This window comes from Triturus cristatus, chromosome 11 (genome assembly GCF_964204655.1).
Source record: "Triturus cristatus chromosome 11, aTriCri1.1, whole genome shotgun sequence".
Lineage (NCBI taxonomy): Eukaryota > Metazoa > Chordata > Amphibia > Caudata > Salamandridae > Triturus > Triturus cristatus.
The window spans coordinates 1,063,189,649-1,063,211,624 of NC_140594.1; positions in this window are offsets into that span (position 1 = coordinate 1,063,189,649).

The following is a 21,976-nucleotide window of genomic DNA, read 5'->3' on the forward strand; positions in this document are numbered from 1 at the left end:
ACCAAAATTACACTGGCATAATAAAAATTACTCCAAGGGTTAGTTATATGTGTGCATTTATGTTTTTTTTTTCCTTTTTTTATATGATTTATCCAAATTTTTCAATTTAATATACTTGTGGCAATATTTTGGCTTTTTCCTTAAGTTTGAGTTTTGATTAAATTAATGCTATAGATATCTTTGTACTCAATTTTTTTCTCACAATATTGTTGATGACAAAATAAATGTTTTCTATATTTTTTATTGTTGCATTGGCTATTAAAAAAGTCAATATTCTTGTTCTGACATTTGGGCAATGATATTTTTGCATCACAATATTTTTAAAGTTGGTGTTGTGACATACAGCCCCTTGTACAGCATTCAAGTTTCAAGCTCTCAACCTTCTTGCCCCCCATTCATTGAAATGTCCTCCCTCCTGAAACTTGTGCAGGTTCCACACTTGCTGAGTTCAAGAAAAGAACAAGTAGTGATGGCCACTGTGCCAAACATGGAATTTTACAATATCTTTTTTTTAACTTGATTTTCTTTTCTTTTTCAGAACAAACAAAACTTGCATCATCATAGTGCCCATCAATGCAACTTAAAATGAAAGAGAGCTGGTTTATCCGTGAAACATCACTTCCACAAGTGCATGCATCAAAAGCCATATAGTAAATGAAGCTCACTGCCCAGCAGACAGCACCCTCTATGTCCGAGAGCAGATAAGATGTGAGGGGGCCCCAAACGTCTTTTTGCCTCAATGGCCATGTTTACTCTTCTGCATATAGTTCCAAGTGTTCTCTGCAGGAGGCTAGGTCTGACCGCCATTGCCGTTTGATGGGTATGGCTCATTTGTCCCAGTGCAGTACAACTCTCTGCCTTGCCAACAGTAGGGCTCCAGCTACAAATCTACGATTTGCGTTATAAGCCTTTGAACAGTCCCAGTAGACACACTCAATGGCTCCAGCACCATAGTTGTCAGAGCCTCTCTGACTTGATCGCCAAATCGCCTGACAGCAGGGGAGTAACACAGGCCCCCGCATACCCCGCAGTGCGGGGGGGCCCCCAAGCTGCAGGGGGCCCCCTCAGCACTGTACTCACACCGGAGAGCTCCGGATTAAATCCGGAGCGGGGGCCCCACTGTGTACCTTGCAGGGGGGCCCCTTCAACTTTCGTTATGCCACTGCCTGACAGAAGTGCACAGCCAGGGCAGATACAGAAAATCAGCATCTGGTGCTCCACAGAGTTCACACCCCCTCTCAGACCATATCTGCATAATTTGACAGGTGTGTAGTACATCTGGTATAAATTCTTAAAGTGTATGGTGCGTAAGTTACAGTTAGGTTTAAGCATACTCAGCTGTGTGTAGTAGAAGACCCAGTCTGCTAGAACTTGTGTAGGGTAGCTCTGAGGCGATAGTATGTGAAAGTCATCAGCCGGTTCTGCCTCTGTGTCTGTGAAATGTCATTTAAAGCTGTGAAATTACTACTGCGGTAGGCATCCCCTAAGGTTTTCAACCCAGACCAACCGAGCAGTTCCAACTGCTTACTCTCCTGCATGACCGATATGGCGGGATGGAATTTCAGTGGGAGTGCCGGAGCATGTAAAGGGACCTTTCCCGCTCTTGCCAGTGACGGGGTAATGCCTGCCAGGTGTATTTCTCGTCATACAGGACATTCAAATGTTGCACCAGCAGGTTGGCGAATTCTTAATCTCCTACGTGTAATAGGTTGTATCAGATATTCTCACTGTCCATAGGAGAGCCACGCCAAAGTTATATCCCCAAACTCTCCCACTAGCTCGGCCTCCATGGCAGAACGGCAGGTACTATATAGGCGGTATAGAAGTCAGTGAATTCAGTTAGTATAGAGGGGGTATCATAATTATCTATACCCTCCGGGGTGGTGGTCTTCACAATATGTGCCTGCCCCTTCGGTGATCTCAGCTTTGCAGCCAAACTACGCCCCGGGTGACCATATGTATTGATCAGAGTGGCAGGTGTTCCACAGAGATTACCCTGCGCTATTACATAACGGACCTGCTCATCTACCAAGGAGTGTGTAACTGTGAATGGCACCCCCTTTTTTTATCAAAATCATAATGTCCCTGCAGTATGAGGCGGAGGCGGAGGCCAACCTATAAGCAGCCCAGCGGGACCCAATGACATTCTCTGTGTGACGTGTTAAGTGCGTTTCTTGCAAGAATGCAATCTGCCTAGATAGGAGAGTACCTGCCAAGTTTTGGAAGGATTATTGAGTCCCAGAATATTCTAATTCAGGAGGGCTACATGTCCATAAGGACAACATATGGGCAGCAATTGAATTGCGGATCAGGGTGGATTGTGAGTGATGCACAAAAGCAATATTATAACGAGTAGCACCATGATGGTCACCAAAAATACCAAACTAACAGTTCCATCACCACCCACTTCAGCATCCCAATCATGCTAAAAACAGTCACACGATTGAAAGACAAAGAAATCATAAGAAAAAAACATGACATTATACATCATCGCAGTCAGCAGATTACCACATGTAAATATCATATTAGGTGGTCCCACATGGGGGCCGCCAGATCCCTAACACTCCTCCAGGTGACTGGAGGTGGCTGGGAAAAAACAACAGTACTCCGGCCAGCATAGTCAAGCCAGACAAATGGAGCAGAGCGTAAAGCAGGGTGGTCAGGGCTCCTATTCTCCCCACGCATGCTTCACACATCATGGGTAATATGGAAACGACAGGGAAGAGTGCCAACTTTCATATCCTAAGTCAATTGCCATCATCATGGATGTCCTTTGCAGGTTGGTCTCATCATTTCTGGGTAATGGTCTTGAGAAATTCCATTGCTGCCCAGGGGTTTCACAAAGATTTTCTGAGTACCACAATAGTCTATGCATAGAAGCGCCGGGTAAAGCACAGCATAGGAGAGTTCGGCCTTTTGCAACTGTTTCTTAATGGGTAAGAACTCCCTGCGGGCAGCCTGTAGCTCCTCTATAAAGTCAAGGAAGAAAGCAATTTGATTGCCCTGATACTTAAGGTCCTTCTTCACATATGCCAGCCAGAGCACTGTATCTCATTTGTGGTAGTTTAACAATTTTGCTATTATTTGGCACAGGACACCCAGGGGGGTGGCCATTCCATGAGGGACCAATGTCCTCTTTCCACCACAAGCAGATATGACAAGTTTTGAGGGTCAAAAAGCATGGTTAATATCATTTCTACACCAGTCTCCATTTTGCCTGTGTTAGTGTACTCAGGGATGCCAGTGATGCACAAATTGTTTGACGTGAGAGAGCTTCTAAATCTTCATTTTTGGCCTGTATGACTGCTAGTAGTTTCTCCATGTTCAAGCATTTCATGCTCATGGACTATAGGTCATCCTCCACAGTAGAGATTTGCTACTCTATCGCCTTGATGCTCACTGTCTGTTTGGTGAATGTTTTGGACATGTGGTCTAGTCACAGGATTGAATAGTCTATCTTCCCATCTTTGGACTGGAGGCTTTGCTGCATGACCACTAGCGTGGGATTGCGCCCTGAAAACCCACCTCCTGTTCTTGGTCCGACAATTCATCCCATGGGGGCCTGGCAGTGTGACGCGATTCAAAATTTAGACGCGTTTGAATTTGGTCTGCATTCCCTATAGTTGCAAGCAATCCCACTCCGGGTCAACTCGTGGCCGCTGTCTCCAAGCACTATCTATCTTCCTGAATCAGGGCTCGCCATATGCAATACGACTCTTTGAAGTAGAACAGTAGTGCAATCAAGGATGGATAGTTCCACTGGCTATCCGACCAGCAACTGTGGAGTGCCCAGGAATTGGGGGGGGGGAGTCCTTGCACAAGTAAGCTGCGATGAGGGGGCCCACCAGGTGTTCAATAGGATCAATAAGGGGATTCCACATGGTGGGAAACAGACGCAAGACCTTCAGATCGGCAGGTCCCAACATGAAGTCTCTAAGGCCCTGCACTGACAGCTTCAGCGCTGCAGAGGCCAGCGACAAGTCAAAGATTGAAGGTGAGGCTGCGCTCCTCTCTCGCTCGCACACACATTCAATGAAAACAGGATTAGCACCATAGGTGAAAGCAGACCAAAGTGCACAGCATTTCAGTAATGGTCATTGCAGGGGTAACATTGGCAGGGGGCTCTGTACGATCAGTCTGCAGGACTGGGGCCACAAAGTATAGCAACAATGGTGCGGGTGCTGTGACAGTAATTACACGGGCACATGAGGTGCGTAGCAAGCAGCGTTGTCTGTATCGCTGGGGTGGCGCACAGAACTGCACTGACCAGCAGGCCTACCTTTTCATCCTTCACGTAAGGCTGCACGATCGCCGCCCCAGTCGGTGCACGGCACGCCAGGTGACCCTGCCGCTACACCAAAATCAAGTATCTGTATCTCTGGCAGCGATGGTTTGCTGTCGGTAGGCCAGGCACCCCTGGCTGTAGCAGCGTCTCTGCTTTTCTCTGATTGGTCCTCCCGGCCCACACTGTCACACTCTGCCTGCCGACACAGCTGGTGTCTCCCAGACTTCCCGTGCCTGCTCACTGCCGGACACCCCAGCAGGCCCTTGTCACCTGCAAGTTGTTGCAATAGCAGCAGCCACTGCTCTGGTCCCGCAGCCTGTGGGCCCGTGTATGGTGCTCCTCTCAGCATGGCCTCAGCTCTGCCATCCGAGTGGATACCCTGCGGCCGAGGGCTGTGGGCCGCTAATGTCAGCAGATGAGTTCCAGGGCTCGTTTTGGGGGGTTCTGCGTGTCACCCCACCTCCCCGCACATAACTTCTAGCTTGGCAGCGTTTCAGTGGTCAGATGGCAGGATTTTAGAGAGAGTATGAGTCTCGCCGTCAGAGCTGCACTAAAGTGCAGCCATCTTGCCATGGGCTCTGTAGTGCCCCAACTTTCCAATCTATAAGTTGTATTCGTGTCTTGCAGTGGGTGTTTTGCTGTTCTGTTCATCACGAAACAACTTCTCTGTCCAAAACTTTCATCACAGTTCAGGTTCCTGTTTTTTCTCATATGTCCTTAGTTATGTAGTACATTGACTTTGTGTAAGACATTTCTGGTAGAAATATCATGCAGCGTGTTGCTAAATAAATAAATAATACATCTACACTAACAACTGCTAAGAAATAGTGCATACACTAGTAATGTGCACAACTGTCTCTTAATATGTGCCCTTCACAGGCCACAACCTCAAACTTTTATCCAGCATTATTGGGAGGGAAAACTGTTTAGTGGTTCTGTTTTTCTTTCTTACCACATTTTTGACAGTCTAGAGAACATGAGGTTAAATCTGCAAAATATGTCAGCGTGCATGTGTAAAATGTATACACAGTTGAGCTACCACCTCTAACATATTTTAAGATTCACACAGTGCATTTGCGCACCGAAAAATATGCTGCATATGCAGAACATATGCTAGACACATATATGTTGTCAATGTGTCCAATTTGCACAGTAGGGCATGGCAAGGGGTGTGATGCTCACAGAAACGGGAGCATCCTGAAAAGGTGTCTCTGCGTCTGTCCCTTTCCTGGCCTAGATCTGACCATGAATAGGTTCCCACACAAAGTCCACACAGGTCTCTGCACAATCCCGACACAGGATTTGTCTGCTCTCTAGATTGTACTGTACAATACACCAATACTCATCAGATGAAATATGTTTGATTTTCCTGGAAAGCACTTTTAGGCATGTCCAGGAAATCTTGCTTCCAAGGACACATTTGTAGAGGTCTGGAGCGCAGCATTGCTCAATATGTCTCCATCCTTCTACCCTGATGGTTCATGGAACCCAATGCAGAATCAAGCACTGAGCACACACCTTTCATGAACGGTTAGCTAGCCAAGCAGCACTTGTACAAGTCCTTCTGTTCTTCTTCAACACGCAGGTCCTGAAAATGAACTCGAGACCTGCACATATGGCGAGGTCAGTCACACACAAACAATTCACACACTTTGCACCACTGATATGCGACCAGATCCTATTGAATAAAACCTATACAGGTAGGAGAAAGGTGAGAAATAAGGCATGGATGAGAGGACATTTTAGAAAGCTGGTAAATTCTGCAAGTAAGAAGCAGAACTGAGAAGTTCGGCAGTTGAAGAACAGAGAAAAAACGGTTATATAAGACAACCTCATTGGTTAAATTGAACACGTGACATCCATTCAAAGTTATATAAGTCCTTCTGAGCAACAAATGTATAAGTAAGACCAAAAAATATATTTCCACTGTAACAGAGAGAGAAAAAAAAAAGAGAGAGAGAGAGAGACTGAATGTGAGCTGTGGCTTACCTCCTACACTTACCAAATAAAAACATCAACAAAGGCAAACAAATTTGCACTAAAGATAACTAGGGCTGATCTTTGACAACCTGAACAGCCAGCCCACAAGAACGTGTGAGGTTTCGAGAAATAATCCCAAAAACATCAACAGAGCTAAAGTAATAATTAACTTAAAATTACAAACCAGTTGAGTCAAAACAATGCAAATTTAATTTAAAAAAACAGGCATTGGCAAAGCCAACAGGTCTAATTATTTTTATAGGGTATGAACAAACCAGTTGTACTTTTGGCAGATATGTGTGCATAGAGAACATACCAACAAGCAACAAGTGCTCTCACACATGAACACACAACAGAATATTGTCCACAGGCAAACGAATTTTGAAAAACTAAAACAGTTTAGGAATAAAACTGTAATATTGACTGTGATGATGATGGTTATGAGAATAGTTATGACAATGAGAATAATAATGATCTTTGAAATATATCATAATGATTAAGACAAAAACATATAATCCAATTTTTGTGTTTGTTAAGGTCTTGTGTGCACGAGAAAAATACATCATTAACTTCTCATTGTATTGTAGACATGCACAAGAAACTCTCCATTACTTGATTTGGGATAAGATCTTCCTATAAGATATCAACAGGTTTTTTTTAATTCTGAGAATAAGACCAAAGCATACTCCTTTCGTTTTTTTTCTCATCATATTCCACATACTTTCTTCTAACCTGGACTAGGTCGTGGAGTTTGAATTTAGCTTGCCTTGGTATTGTGGCCATAAGACTCCATTTTGTTTTAGTTATTCACTTCCAACACTACTTTAGCCCTCAATGTAATTCCAATGTGGGCACAAACTCCTCTTTGTCAATAGGGATCACAATTTGTACGAAATTACTGCACTAACTCTGCAGTTTTTCTACACAAATGTCTACAGGCAAAACGTAAGGAAATGTGTTTGGTTAAACGCAACAGGGGTGGCTCATCCACTATGGCGGAGAAGCATCGCCAGCAGCGTAAACAAATAGAAAAAGGAAACGATAATCAACCCCTGGTTTATCATCGTTTTATTTTGTCTCCCGGCTGAGTCTTGGGGGCTGGGCCACAGGGATGACAGGCACCGACAGGGAGTGGTTTCACTGCCATCAGTGCGCATGACGGTTTTGCTAGCCGTCTCAGGCCGGCAGAACCGTCATGCGCACTGAAGCACTCTCCAACCCGGCTGTGTTGCTAGGTTGGAGACAGCAAAGTACAAGGTCCGAGTATCCCTGGGAGCGCAAATCATCAGTACTCAGGCCAATCTTGAAGCTGCTCTCATGCGTGAGAGCAGCTTCAGGATTGATCGCAGGGGGGTCTGGGATCCTATGCCTGCAGTGGAGCCACCAGAGGATCAGAAGACGGCAATGTGGCAGGCCGCAGGTTCTTTTTTCTTCTCCTTTTTTTCATTGTCCATCGTCTCCCCCGCCTAGCCCCTCTCCTCTGACACTGGCCGCTTAGGAACACAACATTTAGAGTTTTTCAACTGAAGCAGGCGAAACGTACTATTAGAACATTGGAATGTTAGGAGCTCCATTGTAGACAATGGAGTGCTCCATGCTTCTACGGGCCGGTAAAGGCCCGCAGAGCAACATTCCAGTGTTTTACAAAAGCCTCTCGAAGCTCGAGGGGATTTAAATCCCCTCGAGCTTCGAGAAGCCTTTGTTTAATTTGTTAGAACATTCTGCCCTCTAGTGGCAGAATGTTCTAAGAGCCTTATAGCCCTTCGTAGCAGGGTTATACCGCTATTAAAGTCCCGCTGCTTTTGTTAAAGTCCCTCGCCTTCGGCTCGGGCCTTTAACGCTGCAGCGGGCCTTTAATAGGCCTGGGCTAAAATTTCGTTCCGTTCGCGGAAATTGCGATAATTTGACATTTTCGCGTTCCGCGGAAAGCGCGAAAATGTCAAAATTTCCGCATTCCGCAGCTTGGCGATAATTTGATTCTTGCTCGCGCTATAAAATAATACATTCTCGTGCGCGCGCGATCGCCTTACCTGAATCCCTGCGTTCGCCGACAAGTTTTCTTGATCCGGTCGCGCTCTCCATGAGAAGTTGTATTGTTTTCAGCCATTTGCGCTGTCTCGCGACAGTTCGCGCCCGCAGTAACATCATGCGTCGCGCGATCACGTCTTTCTTCTCGCGATCATGCACCGCGAGACAACTGAAAACAAGATGGCCGCGCCCGCGAGCAACCACATGGGTAAGTTGGCGAGCCGCAACCATGCAGAAAATCTCGCGAACATGCTGGAAAAAAACTTCCGCATCTTCGCGATATTTCCGCATGTTTGCGATAATTTTGAACATTTTCGCGATAATTTGCGAAAGTGGATTTCGCAAATTCCGCCCACCCCTAGCCTTTAAAAGCCGGTATAGCCCGCTACGGCGGGCTATAAGGCTATATTAATGCAATATACCTTATACTGGCCAAGAGCCCATGTAATAATGAGGTCATACAACACATACTGCAAAAACTAAACCACACAGTATGGGTGATTCCACATGCAATATTACAGTATAATTTTCCTGAGGCACTAGGAATGAGCTCTTTATAGTCTACACAAATATTCTATACAGCCCTGTGAAGTTTCCCAGATCCATGGGTGATGCACTGCTCCAGTCCAGATTTTTTTTTTTTTTTTTTAAGAATTCAAAGAAAAAATCCCGAACTGGAGCAGTGCATCACACAAGGACATGGAAAACTTGGCAGCTATGATTATAGATGCATAATTTTCGATAGAAATCATGAAACCTCTTGTTCCACCAGAATAATGTGAACACTGTTTAACAAGTTTATTTATGAGATATGTTTTTTTCATCTTTGCGCCCTGCAGTTTTATTGCTACCTATTTGTCATTGCTAATTCAAACCCTAGAGCGAACTTTTATAAAATTACAATCCAAAGCGCATGCATTTCCCTTTCTGCCTGAACGTGTTTCTTCGCGCTCAATAAAAAATATACATGGGGTTTAATTTGCACTTACACTCTTTCTGCCATGCCACGTTAGAACTGCTCACTTTACTAAATGATCGCTGGAAGAAAATTTCGTTATGGAAAAAAAATGATTTTCAGAAAGCATAAATGGTACATCATTTAGCCCGGAAGCAAATCACTCTGGTGTTATGGTTAATTTGCTATCAATAGTTAATGCACACATATTCAAAATACCGTGATTCTATTCACAGCAAATTAATTGAACAGCACACGATTTTCCGCAGCACATTTTTATCCAGCAGTTGAAAATATGTTCCTTACCTTTTAAAGGGAAACAGAAAAAACAACTGGGTCGTTACCAGGCATTACCTTTACAATGCCGCTGTTACAGCGCGAGTGCCGTTACCACGCATTACCATTACCACACAGGATTTTACAACACATATGCCTGTACCACGCATGTCTTAACAATGGATTTTGTTATAAAGGCATGAATAGAAAAGGCATATGCGTCCTCAATGTAAGTATTAGGCAAGTATTAAGTGGATATATATATATATATATTCACTGAAAAAACCATAGGTTTCACACACGTTATAGTTAGGAATTAGCATTTAAAAAACCTTGCAAATTCACTTAAAAAACCATAGGTTTCACACATGTTATAGTTAGGTGGATATTTCACTCGTAAAAAACCAATGAAATTCCCCCGTTATAGTTAGTTCAGATAACTATAACTCGCGCGCCCGCAATCCACTGCTCATGACGTCACATATTACATCACTGATGACATGGTCAGTGGCATCACTCATGACATCACTGATGACATCATCCTTGTGATAGAGTGGCGGTCGCGCGAGTTATAGTTATCTGAACTAACTATAATGGGGGAATTTAATTGGTTTTTTACGAGTGAAATATCCACCTAACTATAACATGTGTGAAACCTATGGTTTTTTAAGTGAATTTGCAAGGTTTTTTAAATGCTAATTCCTAACTATAACGTGTGTGAAACCTATGGTTTTTTCAGTGAATTTGTACGTTTTTTTAAATGCTAATTTATTTATGTATTATTATTTTTTATATATATTTATTTTACAATAAACTACGTATTAAATTTTTTTTTTTTTTTGGGGGTTTTTCACCTTCGGGGTCCTTCAGGGACCCCCTGACAAAGGCTAGGGGGTCAGGAACTCTCTACCCTGCCCCCTTTTCACGTTCGCCACCTTCCTTTTTCACTCTCGCACTGAAAAAAAACAAAATGGCGGCCGACACTTCCTGATTTCAACCGATTCGAACGTTGACTAACATGTAACCACCAATCAGAATTACGCTCGCGCATGTTAGGGTGCTCGCACGGTGCGTGCACGGTGCGTGCACGGTGCGCGCTTATAGATATTTATATGCTTTTAAATGCTATTTTCTCAGGAACTACTAAACAGATTGACACCAGACCTGCAAAAGGCACTTCCCTGACCTCAGGACTACCTCTCTGCCAAATTTCAAGTAATTCTGTTTAGCCGTTCGGGCTGTACCTTCGACTAAAGGTCCTATGGAAAAATGCATGGGGAAAACGCGTTTTGGGACCCCCCTTTTTTCTCGGCCCCTGCTTGACGAATCACCCCGAGACTTTCAGGGTAGGAGCTGAACGGAGCGCCCCATTAGTTTTGAAAATTTCGCGAGGATTCGTCAACCGGCGCCAAAGTTATTCAAAATAGAATTTTCAGATTTCCTATGGAAACTCGGTCCTAACTATAACTATCTACTGGCGACCGCCAGTAGATAATATATGTATATGTATATATATATATATATATATATATATATATATATATATATATATATATATATATATATATATATATTCACTGAAAAAACCATGGGTTTCACACACGTTATAGTTAGGAAATAGCATTTAAAAAACCTTGCAAATTCACTGAAAAAAACATGGGTTTCACACACGTTATAGTTAGGAATTAGCATTTAAAAACCCTAGAAATTCAATGAAAAAACCAAAGGTTTCACACAAGTTATAGTTAGCTGGACATTTCACTCGTAAAAAACCAATGAAATTTCCCCGTTATAGTTAGTTCAGCTAACTATAACTCGCGCGCCTGCAATGCACTACTGATGACGTCACATATTACATCACTCATGACATGGTCACTGACATCACTCATGACATCACTGATGACATCTCAAATGACATCACTGATGACATCACTGATGACATCATCCAGTGATTGTGTGTTTTTCTGAAAATTAAATATGTTTTATATTTATGTATATCTCAAGGTCAATGGAAGAATAAATGGGTATATAAGTGTCTAAATGGATGCTTTTTTTGAATTTTTTTTTGTGTAACTGACTGATTAAGTGTATCATAGTGAATACATAGCTAACTGAGTAATGTTTAAATATGAAAATATCTGTATCAGTTTCTCACTTTGTGTATAAGTGGCTGCATGGGGTGGTGAGTAGCTTCATGGGTATCTATATAGGTAAATAGTTCTTTTTTTAAGTATCAGTCTGAGTGTCTGTATGGTTCGGTGGGGGGTATTATGTAGTGCATAGGTGCATGAATGAGTGATTCACTCTTTGTATGTGTTGAAGACAACATGTGTGCAGGACTGTATGGGTGGATGAGTGTGTGTATGAGTGTGTTAGTGAGTGAATGACTGTCTCAATAGTGTCTTTATGAGTAACTACATATCTATTAAACTAGTATATGTGACTATTGGTGTATATAAGTGAGTATATGTGAGAGTGAGAGATTGAAAGAGTTCCTGTATGAATAAGTATGTGTTTCTATAAGTGATTGTTTTTTAGACTAACTATGTGTAAGTTTCCGTAGAAGTAAGTGTGGTGGTGTGTGTATAACTGTATAAGCTAATAAATGTATGTTTGTTTCTTTATTAGCATGAGTGACTATGTGTGAGTAACTCTATGGATGAGTGGCATTGTGTAACAGGATGTATAGATGTATGAGTACATATGATGAGTGAGTGCATGTATGAGTGACTGTATAGGACTGTTGGTGAATGACTGTATGTGTATGTGGTTCTTAGAATTACTGAATAGGTTGTTGTAACTGATATTGGTATGTTCATTATTTTGAACATTTTAGTTTCTATTTTTGTATGTGTGTATCAAAGGTTATATTAGGGGAAGAGGAGGTCTGCCACTCTATCACAAGGATGATGTCATCAGTGATGTCATCAGTGATGTCATTTGAGATGTCATCAGTAAAGTCATGAGTGATGTCAGTGACCATGTCATGAGTGATGTAATATGTGACGTCATCAGTAGTGCATTGCGGGCGCGCGAGTTATAGTTAGCTGAACTAACTATAACGGGGAAATTTCATTGGTTTTTTACGAGTGAAATGTCCAGCTAACTATAACTTGTGTGAAACCTTTGGTTTTTTCATTGAATTTCTAAGGTTTTTTAAATGCTAATTCCTAACTATAACGTGTGTGAAACCCATGGTTTTTTCAGTGAATTTGCAAGGTTTTTTAAATGCTAATTCCTAACTATAACGTGTGTGAAACCCATGGTTTTTTCAGTGAATTTGCAAGGTTTTTTAAATGCTAATTTTATTTTTTTTTTTATTTTTTTTTTTACATATTTCTATTTAAATGTTCTATCCTTTTTTAAAGACTATGGTTAAATTTTAAAAATTCTACAATATGTTTTTTTTTACCATTTTTATAAAATAAAAAGGTAAGATTTATTAGTATAACATATTTTTTTTTTTTCCTTTTTTTTTTTTTTTATTTTTTTTAACGTGCACGTACGGTAAGCGCACGTCTTGCTTTCATTACGTTAGATTTCTACGCTGTTTGCGTTCATTTACGCAATTTGCGTAGACGCACGTCACGCGCGCACAGCGCGTAACGCGTACGCTGCACGCGCACGTTACGCGGAAGTGAAGGGGCGTGCCTGTTTTGCGCATGCGCGCGTGCGCGTGTCTTTTTTACGCGCATGCGTACTTTTGCCGTAAGCGCACCGTAAGCGCTCCGTAAGCGTAACGTACGCGCACGGTAGGTCATGTGATCAAGAAACAAGACTTTTGATTGGTTTTTACTACTTTCAGTTCTAGAACTCTCCTACACCACACCCATTCCCCTCATTTCTGCTTGTGATCCCTTAGGAGAAGGAGCTGGGTTGTCTTTGTGATACGATGGCAGAACAGCAGAGCTCTTCTGAGAGTGAGGCTAGCAGCACTACCTTGAGGCAGAGAAGGAGGAAACAAAAGACCTCTTTCATATGGGAGTATTTTACTTTTCCAGAGAACAAGAAAAAGGTAAATGCACCCTTAGTGACTTGTAAGCTGTGCAAGCGTGTACTTTCAAGAGGGAATCCCAACAAGAAGTATTCCTTCGGGAATCACACCATGTTGAGACACCTTAAAGATGTACACGGAAGGACACATGCTCGACATACTGAAGGTAACCCTTCAGTAAGTCAACCAAGCACATCCACAGCAGCTCAGCCTGGTCCATCATCTGCAGGGCCAAGTCCATCTTCGGCAGGTCAGGTGAGCCCTTCATCTGTGGGGGGAGCATCTCCTTTTTTCTCGTCCTCTGGAAATCAACCCTCGGTTTCTGAGGGTTGAAATACGGTGTGCCACTTGTCATGATCTAATTTGTCATAGGGAGACCAGTATTTCCCTAGTGAACAATAAAATAGATCAGCACATTTGTCGTACCGACTAATATTCACATTCTTTCTTTCCTCTGTCCCTGCATGAACACAACGGCTCTTTTAAGAGCCAACCTTACCTTTTAACTTTTTTTAATATATTTTTAAAAACTTTTTTTTTTTTTTTTTTACCGTACGCGTAATTTTTTTTTTTTTTTTTTTAAAAACACAAAAAATCAATGATCACATTACATGGTCCTTGAGAGACTACAATGAAAAACTGAAAATGTGATTGTGGAGAAGTGGAAAAAAGGGACCATGAAATTTTTGACTTACCATACCCACCCCAAAAAATATTTATTAATTTAAATTTAATTTTATTTGCTTTAAAAATGGTTCTAGTTTTCGAAAATTTTCTATCTCAATCTGAAAAAAAAGAAAAAAGTATTAATATTTAATAAAACATTTTATAATACAGTACACATATTTACATATTTTTCCCAAACATTTTTTGCCTTTTTTTTGCTGTTTTCAGAATATATTGCGTTTCACTATAAATTGTGAAAGCAATTGCATTCATCATTTAACAGCGGGCAAAAAAAAAATTAACAATCTCAAAGATTGTTTTAAAAAAGCCCACAATCTCTTTTTGCATAAACATAACTTTATAGAAATGCATAATATTCTTAAAAAATATCATCTAATATCAATACTTATTTCTTTAAAATACCGTCTGATATTTTTGTTTCAGAAGTATAATCAGAAAAATATATCTCAAATAACTCCACAATACATCTGGTTCCATTTCCTTTAGGCCAAATAGTAATTTTAAAATTCTTTTTTGATTACATTTCCAATGGTAATCCAATAAAAATCTAAAGTTTATATTGTACAGATCTCACCGATTGTCTGTAACATTTTGGTTTCCAAAAGATTAATTAATAATTAAATAAGTCCACAATAGAATTGTTTACCTTTCCGCATGGCCAAATAGTAATTTTAAAAATCTTTTTGGAATAAATTTCAAATGGCAATCCAATAACATTCCAAAATTTAAATTGTGCAGATGTTACCGATTTTGTCTAAATTTTTGGTTTTCCAAAGTTGCATTAAAAATTGAAAAAGTCCACATTACAATTGGTTACCTTTCCATTAGGCCAAATGATAATTTGTAAAATCATTTTTTTTGAAAATTCCAATGGTAATCCAATAAAATGGTAAAATTGTTTTGTACAGATGTTGCCAAATCTCTCTAAAATTTAGGTTTCAGGAAGATTAGATAGGAATTTGCTAAATCAAAAGGCAAACGTTGCTTAAAAATCAATTGGGAATCATTACACAGTGTCCAGCCTTTTTCACATTTAAGATAAACTGTGTAATGTCCAGAAGTTACAGTAGGTCCTTCATGGAAAATTATTGCAACTGTTACAAAAGTTTTTCCTGAAATTGATAATTGCTGTCCTGTAAACTTCTTTATTAAAGTATCCAATTTTGAACCATCAGCTTTACAGCGTTGCATCATTAAAATTACATATTGTCCGTATTCCTTTAAAATTAACGTTGAAAACATGTCAGATTGACACTTACTGCATTCCATGCTATGATTAGCATCTTTAACTAATTTAGCAAAAGTGACTGTTTTACTTTCTGGCAATGTTAAATAAATAAACCTTTCAGAATCAACATTAGAGCCACATATATTATAACAGTTTTCACAACTATGTTCCCATTTATAAGAGAGACCAAATAAATTTTCAATGGGAACCCCTTCTTCTTCCAGTACCTGAAGAAAAAACATCAAGAATTCCTGTGCGTCTTGCTGTACATTTTGAGAAAACTGTGTTCGTCCTGAACATACATCTAAAAGTTTTCTAATTTCAGTAGCACTTTCTATTTGAGTTTTATCATTACTCAGCTTTTGAAAAAGGAGACTCAACTCAGAACAGAATCTTTTTCCCTGATTTACTATTATCTGCTCTTGCACACTTTCCAGATAAAATGCAACATTCAGCACTACATTAGCGTAGCAGTTGACACCAGAGCTATTTTCAAAATGACATCCTACAACCTGTTCTTCATTTTCCTTTTTCTTTTTGCTTGCAATTACATCACTCCTCTTTTTTTTCCTCCTCTCTACATCTTCATTACAGATATTCTCATTTCTCCTTTTACGAGAAACTACACGTTTCTCCAACACAGGATACTGACCTAAATGAGGAGCATAGCTTCTTCTTAATCTATTATACTCCTTTACACAATTTGTATCAGCACTAACTTTTGAGTCATCAAAGTCTATCATGAATAAACCTGATAATGTTTTCACTCGTGACAAAGCAACATATGCCATACCTTCTTTGAACACAGTTGAACCAATGTTCACAAATGCACAATCTACAGTCAATCCTTGAGACTTGTGAATAGTTACAGCATATGCTAGAGAAAACGGAAACTGCTTCCTACGTACATATAAGTCTTTCACAAGCATGAAACTAACTGAACAACGACAAATGTCTTTAACTTCTTCTATCTGATCAAATTTTATTTTAAAACATTCAATTCCATCTTTTTTCTGATAATTAATAAAACCCACAACTCTTCCCATAGCTCCATTAACTAAACCTTTTTCAACATCCAAATTTCTCCTTAAAAATACTCTACAGTTCATGCAAACATATAGATTTTTTTCTAATCCAGCTGTTTTGGAAATGTTCTTCTCTAGTGAATCCAATTTATTTTTCAGTGTGCCTGTTAATGTGATAGTAATTCTTCCATCCTCAATTTTGTCCACTGCTTCCAATTTCCTGATATCTTCCTTTTCCAATTTCAAAAGCTCCTCATTGAATATTGAGCATTCACGTAGAGTTGGCATTAAGCAGATGACACTTTTCTTTTCTGCAATGTTCTTGTATATCTTCTCTGCAACTATTTCTTCCTTTGGAAATAAATTATGTAGCAACCGACTCTGTAATGCTTTTGTGCCAGCTTCAGTGAGTAGTCCAATTCTGATATCTTTCAGAATACTTCCATATTCTTCATCGTTTGCTTGCCTCATATTAGTAGTAAGTTCCTTGTACTCAAAGAAGGACCAAATATTTGCATTACCAATGCTTCCCAATGACTTCTTTGTGTCTTCATGTGTCACAGTATTAAACACTGGTTGTCCTTTAACTGGAGTAATCTGTAGAAGATCCCCAAAAACTATGACATGTTTTCCACCAAATAACACGTCATAGTCTGTCCTTAGAATTTGCTGCATTCTTAAATGCACAAAGGCAAGCATTAAGTTTGATACCATGCTCACCTCATCAATAATGAGAACTTGCATCTTCTTCAATACTCTTGAAACTTCCAAGCATGCTTCTCCAGTTAGCTTGTTGTATTGTATTTTGTTCTCATGCTCCACTGGTAACATTAGCAAATGATGTAAGGTGATTCCTTTTATGTTATAGGCTGCTAACCCAGTTGGAGCAGTAACCACACAAGACAAAGTAGAATCCGTTTTTTGCTGTAGGTAGCTTCTGATGACTTTTATTAAGAAACTTTTTCCAGTTCCAGCTTGTCCACTTACATACATCCTGATTGGTTGAAATGATGTGCATGAGCACTCTTTTTTTTCATGTAGTAATCCGTGATCAATTTTGTTTCTGATTTTTTCATAAATTTGTTGCTGCTCTTCATTCAGTTGTCTTTCCAAATTTGATAAGTCTATATATTCTTCTTGAGCTTGATTCATAGCCGTTTCCACTTCATTCATGGCTATTGATGCTTCATTTTCAACGATTGGTTGTCCTAGGGGATCTTGACTGAGTGTTCCTGAACTTTGGCTGTCCTGAGAACTGTCTCTAGCTACTTCTGCTGCAATTGTAGTTTCCTGTTCAATTTCTTCATTTAACATTTGCAGATAAGTTGAGAATGTACTGCATTGTATGCTGTCTTTGCACGCATTAAAAGAATCTTCATAGCTTTGAAATTCTCCCAGTAGTTCATCCTCTGTACGCCATGGTTTAAACAGCTGTAAAAGAGCCAAGTAGTAAAATTCCTTTTTGTCAGTACTGTCGTAACTCAGCTTCCTGTGATTTATCAAACTTCCTTTTGTTTGCTTCACCAAACATCCTTCCTCACCAATGACTTTATATTTTCCATTGTTGATGTCTTCTGCGGCTTTCCGTGAATAAATGTAGTTCTGCAGCACTTCATAGAGACACATGTTCTCCAGATGATGACTTCTCTTGGGATAATATGTGTCCAACATGTTTGATTTCAAAATATCTGTACTTTCTGGATCATTCTCGGCCAAATATTCAATTTCTCCAACAGATTTCAGTACCCGATTTCTCATTGCTGCAAGGCCTAAACTTGCCCAAATTATTCTTCTTGATTTCGAGTAGAGACTTGCAGAAGATAACCTATCTGAACATTCGTAGGATCCAATTTCTCGATGCGATAACATCTTTAAACTGAAACTGTACAGCTTCTTACTGACAGTCTTCTCGTGAGAAATCTCTTCCCACATTTCCTTCAATTCTGTTTTTTCTGATTTCGTAATGTAAGACGTTACATATCGAGCAACAGCAATGGAATTGTCAGCTACATACTGTATATCCATGTTAGCATTCCACATGGATAAAATGACTGGGTTGTAGTCATTTATATTTTTTGATTCTTCTTTTCTTTTAAGGTTGTAGGTATTCTTAGGTGATTTTCTTGTGATAGTATGTCTCACAGATGACATAAAACTGTTTACTCTTCCATTTGAAAGAACAGGTCTAGGAAATCCAAATCGACATTTAGTGTAGTATTTATCTTTGCTCTTGTATTTCCGTCGACAGTATTTTCCACACCGATGACTTTGGAAACGTAAAACTTGCTCCTTTAACTTTTTCTCTTCTGTGCTTTTTGGTATAGCACATGTTGCATATTCTTCAATGTAAGATAACACTGCTTCATCAGCATCTGTTCCAAACTTTGGGGCATCCTTGATCCACAACAGCATATGAATATGAGGAGCACCTCTTGCCTGGTACTCTTTTCTCCAAAAGAAATCCACTACTTCTCCTAGAGGTGGATTTTTTTTATTGCAGATGAAGGACATCATAGCCTCAAATCTATGATTGAAATATCTGCAAACATTAACCGGATCCAATGAGCACAGTTCTCCTGCTGTCTTGTATTCGATGTTTTTAATGTTTGAATTTGCCTCTCGTAGAAAATCCAGTAAATCATCCCAAGCGTACTCAGCACAGCTTAGGGTAAGGAACCATGTTGGTGTTCCTAAATTCCGTAACATGCATTTTAATTCACCATGGCGTCGGTACCAATATTCATTTGTCCCACGCTGACAAGCCATCAGATTGATCAGTTGTGTTTCCAAATGATCATCTCGGTGCTGCACTTTCTCCATAAAATCCTTAGCAGACACATTTTGTAAATGTACTCCACTTTTTAAAATGTGATTTACTGCATAAGACAGTGCAGACAAGTCGCTTTCAAATAAAAGATGGAACAAATAAGGAATACTTTGTCGAAATCTGGGATCTTCAGCATATAGTCTTGTAGTCCGATACTCTGAAGCTGGAATCTGTTCTGGACGTTCATCGTATCGTCCTCCTTTTCCTTTAGGAAACAGCTGGGAAAAACATCGAGCTTCCAAGCTCTCCTCCCATACACTCACGGGAGTTCCTTTTGCTTTCTTCATCTGAAACAGATCAATATTGTCTCCCATAACTTCTTTTGAATGAAGAGGATGTATGCTAAAATGTTCATAAATTTCTTCTTCCTTTGACTTGTCCACTTTTTCAATTTGTCCAGTTGGTGTTTCTGTGTCTTCTTGTAAATCTTCTTCTTCTTCTTCTTCTATATAAATTGATTCATACCATTTGTTATTCCTTTTCAAATACAAATTTGCTCTTTGTACTTTCCGTACATCTACCAGCTCCTGCCAAATCTTCTTATTCTTTGTCGGTACACCATTAACCAGAATAACTAATGGTTCAGTTTCCAAAGTATCCGCATCAATAGTTTCCATATTTTTTTTCAAATCCAAGGGCAAATACACCACTCTACCTTTTAAACCTCTCAGTAAATCTGAAGGAGGTAATTTACCAGTTTTGGGCTCCATACGTACTATGGTCTGGAACGGATGAACACATTGAATGAGTATAGACTCATATGTATTTAATTCAGAAAGTTCTGCAGGAATAGCATCCAATTCTAAATTATTATGTACAGCTCTGGTCGGCATTCTATTTTCCTCTAACTTGTTGTAACAGTATTTACAAATACGCTGATCTTCACCCAATTCAAAACAATTTTCAAGAAATATATATGTGGCAAAATCCTTCCACTTATAATTATCTTCATTTTCACTCTTTCTGTAGAGATCAACATTCCTAGTTTGTTTTCTATAATGAGTTCTGCGGCAACAAATACAAGTAATATTTGGTCTTTCATTAGAGATTATTGCAAATTTTGTTATGTGATCATTAAATGTCTTACTTACAGAGGGTTCTACATTCTCTTCCACTTCTTCCTCATTTACTGTGTCCTTTTCTGCACTGTTTTGTTCAGGACCAAAGTAACAGAACTGAATTTCATCAACAACCTTCTCTACATCTGATACCGATCCACGGAACAGAGCCCTATTCAATTCATCTAACTTTATTGCTGGACTTTTAGCAAAATACAACCGTCTCACAAACTTTCTCATTTCAGTATTATGAACAGCCAGCATCCTAAAATGATGGAAAACACTATTACACACTTTTCTAGATAGACAAGCCAGAGAATGACCCTGCAAACCAGTATTCTCTCTCACTCTGCATGGATCTAGACTTTGAAGCACCTTAATCTTCTGTTTTACACTTTTTTTACTATATTCTCTTAGAAACTCACGAAATTTATCAATAGATTCCTGACGCACAGTGCAAATACTACTACAATTCCAAGTGTACACTGGGGCTTTAGGACGTCTCCCCATAGCCTCATCCCCCATCACTTGTACCTCATCTCTTGGAACCATTATCTCCTTCTCCATTATACAACCATTTTTCACTTCGTAAGCACGACCTCTGGTGTCAACTGCATGCAGCAAACTATTACTTTGAAAATAGCTCTCTTCATTAAAAAAAGGTTCACTACTTGAACTATGCATCCATTTTCCTAAAAACACTTTACAAAAGTTTGTTCTGTTCACTACTCTTTTCCTTTTGCTTTGTGATTTCAGTACATTAACCATTTTATCTAATGTACGCATCCTATTCAAAATTAAAATGAATAGTTTCCTTTTTAATTCTAATGCCTTTGCTGCAATGGCTTCAATTTCTTTTTTTCTCTTGTAAAATTTTGCCTTTTGCTTATATTTCTTCACATCCTTTATCAAATTGGACATAACTCTTCTCTGAAACATTTTTCTACGTATGTCTTTAAACGCTGTTTTTCTGTTTAAGTTAATCTTTATAGTTACAGAAGGTATATTTGCATTAACTAAATTCTCAATTTTTTCCTGTCCTTTTCTATTGAAAACATTCTTTCCAGTACAGACATTTTGTACATTTTTCCTTTTTTTGAATATGTTCTTTAAAAAATCTTTTGTCTGCTTACCAGAAGATTTTTTCTTTTTCCCAACATGAGCATCTCCAACTAACTTAGGTCCTCCAGTTGTCTTCAAATATAGGTTTTTTTGTGGTCTTTCTTTAGTCTGGATTTTGTAGGCATCTTAAATTTTGTTCACTGCTCTTCAGCAATACCTGAAAAAAACTAAAAAAAATTCCTTTATTTTATTTAAATATATTACTACATTTTTTATGTTCTTTAGAAATCTTAAAATACTATAAACCCCTTTCCTATAAATGAAAATCACAAGAACACCTTCACAAATTAAATATCTAAAAATAATTCCTGTGTGCACACAAAGTCATGCTTTGAAATTAGACAGAAAACGAAATTTCTTTGCCAATTGCAAAGCATACTTTCTACTACTTTTTAGACAAGTGAAAAGTACTTTTACAGACTGACACATTTTTAATCCACTTTTCAGATTCTTAAAAAAGCACATGTCCAAACTGCTTTTTCAGACCAGCACCATCTGTAACCTGGGTGAC